Source organism: Phocoena sinus, chromosome 6 (assembly GCF_008692025.1).
Source record: "Phocoena sinus isolate mPhoSin1 chromosome 6, mPhoSin1.pri, whole genome shotgun sequence".
NCBI classification, from domain to species: domain Eukaryota; kingdom Metazoa; phylum Chordata; class Mammalia; order Artiodactyla; family Phocoenidae; genus Phocoena; species Phocoena sinus.
In genome coordinates, this window is record NC_045768.1 from 35,619,474 (window position 1) to 35,622,772 (window position 3,299).

Sequence of the window (3,299 nt, forward strand, 5' to 3'; positions counted from 1 at the left end):
GTTTAGTAATGAACTGTAACAGTCGGAGAACTTGGTTCTGTGAGCTGAGAACAGCTGCTCATTCTCAAAAGAGTCCTCTTTTCCTGATGACTGAGTTCAGCTGTAGCAAAGGGGTCGGGGTAGGGAGCAGGGATCCAGGACAAGAACAGCAGCAGTGCTCACACAGGGCCAGAGCCCAGCACCGCCTTTATATAGATGGAGCCTCGGAGGCCCAGGGCGGCTGTGAGGTTGGGGGCAGCACAATGCCATATGCAGACTGGACTGTGGGTATGGCAGAGCTGAACAAGGGGTTCCCCAGAAGCAGGCTCTTACCTGAGGATTCATGTACAAGTGATTTATCCAGGAAGTGCTCCCAGAATGAGCCAGGAAAGGAGTGGGGCACAGGAGGGATGGGGGTGGGGAGGGGGGAGGGGAGAGGATAAATGGCGCCATCTCTGGCCTGGTCCTGCAGAGGGTAGCTTCAGTCTGATCCTGAGGGGGGCTCTGGAGTGTAAGTTACATCTCAGGGTTGTCAAAACCCCGGGCAAGGGAGCTGGGCTTCCATATTCCCTGCCCCCATCAGTCAGCACCACCCAAGGTGCTGAGTACAAGGGGATCTGAGTACAGCTTCCCAGAGGAGTGGCCTTGCGCTGTGATGCAGAGCAGGATGTGCAGTTTCTGCCGAGGAGAAGGGTCTGAGCAGGACCCAAGGGAGGAGCTCAGGCACGCGGCCGGAAGGCCAAGGTGGCCATATTTAGGACAGGCCAAGGAGGAGCATGGAGCTCGGAGGGATGGCTCAGCTCCCTGCAGGTTGCAGGTGAAGTGCACTCAACTATTTCAGCAAAGGTCCCAGAAACCACCTCCGGAAACCCCTCTCTCATTTGCCGCTGTTTGTGGCCAAAACCCTGAACTGTGACGAGGAGGGTCAAAGAGCTCAGGTGGGAGGTAGAACAGTCTTATTCAGACAAAACCGTTCAGAAATGAGTCACTGGCCTGACCTGGGCCCCAAGAGGCTCTGCCAACACGAGCTCGGGGGCCCCAGGCGAGATGGGCATCAGGCTTGGGCCCAAAGTGTAGAGCCACTAGTTGGCAGCCCAGGGAGATGGATCTGTGTTAGTGGGAACTCCTGTCCCTTTACTTGACCCCACTTCCCTTCTCTCCATCCCTCCAGAGAGGCCCCACCTGACCTCCTGGCCTCTAGCCTCCTCTCCTCCAATCCAGTCTCCTGGAGTTGCCAGAAGGTCCCCTCTAAAAAGCAAATCTGGTCCTGTCCCTTCCCTGCCTGCCACCTTCCCTGGCTCCCCACTGCGCTCAGGAGAAAGACCAGAGCCCCGGTGCTCTCCCAAGTCTTCTCCTGTGATGATGAGGCTTAGCCCGCAGGGACTGAGATCAGCAAACTTGGGGCAGAAATCAGGAGTCTCAGCAGCTTCCCAGAGCCCGCAGGCCAGGGCGGCACTGGCTTCAGCCCAGCTATCCGGGAAGAGGGAAGGGCAGCCCCGGACCCGCCCCAGGGCCTCGCTCTCCGCTTTGCCTCTGTAATTAATTTATGGAAAGCATCTAAACTGGGAGCCAACACAGTCCTGCAAACCTCGTCTAACCCCTGCCTCCACCGGAGGGAGCAGCGCCCTTGGGGTGGAGCTTTTCTTACAGTGATTACATTTGGTTTTATTTCTGGAAAAAAACAAAACAAAACAAAAACGAAGCATTTAAGGTCTAATTTCCCCAATCACCTGCGTAATGAGGAGGCTTCCAAGGGGTGTTTGGTGAGGCCACAGGGAGCCTTGCGGTCCTGCAGCCCCAGGAGGGCTTTGGGGGCTCAGAGTCTAGCTCATCAGAAGCTCCTCTTGGCTCTACCTTTGAGCACAGCCAGAATCTGACCTCCTCTCTCCCTCTGCTGCCTCCACCCTGCTGAGCCACGGTCACCTCTGCAATGGCCCCCTGGCCATCTCCCTTTCTCTGCCTTGCCGTGCTCCAGTCTCTGCTCCCAGGCAGCCACAGCCAAGCCCATTGCTCCTCTGAGAAGCTCTCCCAGGGCTCCCCGCTCCCTGGGGTGATGCAGGAGTCCTGCCAGGCTCATTACAGCCACAAAATGCCCTCCGACCTCACTGCCTCCCTGGAATCCCTTGATGTTGCACACTCTGCCTACCAGCACCCCTGCACTAGGTGTTCCCCCTGCCTGGAACGTCCTTCCCGAGATCCGATATCTGCAAAGTCTGCACCCTCGTTTCCTACAGGTCTCACTCAAAAGTTTGCCCTTCACAGCTTCCCTGATTGTACTCATGCCCCCGTTCATTCTCTATTCTCCTCACTCTGCTGTATTTACCCTCTTACCACTCATCACCTGAAATATCCTTATTTTCTGACTTATTGTCTTGTTTCCCTCTATTCTCCACCAGAATGTCAGCTCTGAGAGCAAGGGATTTGTTTTTGTTTCAACAGTGAAAAATTTTATGTTTAGAATTAGCCAGCTGGACTCAGTTTTGACGATCTCAATTTTGTTGGCAACATCCAAAGCATCATAGTCAGGAACCAGTCAAACATATGCCTTCTTCTCTCCACCGGGCCTGGTCAGGGTGTTGACCTTAGTTACGTCAGTGTCACAGAGCTTCTTCACAGCCTGTTTAATCTGGTGCTTGTTGGCCTTGACGTCCACAATGAACACCAGTGTGCTGTTGTCTTCTATTTTCTTCGTGGCTGACTCGGTGGTGAGGGGGAATGTGCTCTGATGGCATAGTGGTCAAGCTCTTTTCTCCCAGGGGACGCCCTTCCGAGGCTATCTGGGCTGCCTCCTGAGCCGCAGTGTTTTGGGCCGTTGGAAGGTGGGTGACGTCCGGATCTTCTTTGTGTGTGGCTGTGGACAGACGCCTTTCAACGCTGCTTTCTTGGCCTTCAAAGCCTTGGCTTTGGCTTCCACTTTGGGAGGGGCAGGGGCTTCCTTCTTCGCCTTCGGCACCATCTTCGTGAGAAGGCGCAAGGGATTTGTTTTGTTCGCTGACACATCTCCAGTACTGAGACAAGTGCCTGGCACATAGCCGATGCTCAATAAACATTAATCAAATGAATGAATGAAATGCATCTGTCATGTGACAGAGGGGGTGGGCAGAGATCTCTGAGATGTTCTGGGGGCATCCTCTCTGGGTGCGTGGAGTCAGCCTGACCTTACCTCCTGCAGGAAGTCTTCTGTCCTGGTTCTAAATGAAGTTCTGGCTGCAGGTGGCAGCTCTGATCACTCAATAGGACTGATTTTCCTTTGGTGCACACATCACCTCTTCCAGGGAGCCCTCCCAGAACCCGTTCCAACCCTCAGGGAAAGTTTGTCC

At 54.7% G+C, this 3,299-nt stretch overlaps 1 pseudogene; it reads right to left on the reverse strand.

The window, feature by feature from the left end:
• Window positions 1–558: 558 nt before the first annotated feature.
• Window positions 559–2,935, reverse strand: LOC116754982 (annotated as a pseudogene).
• Between the last annotated feature and the right edge of the window lie 364 nt (window positions 2,936–3,299).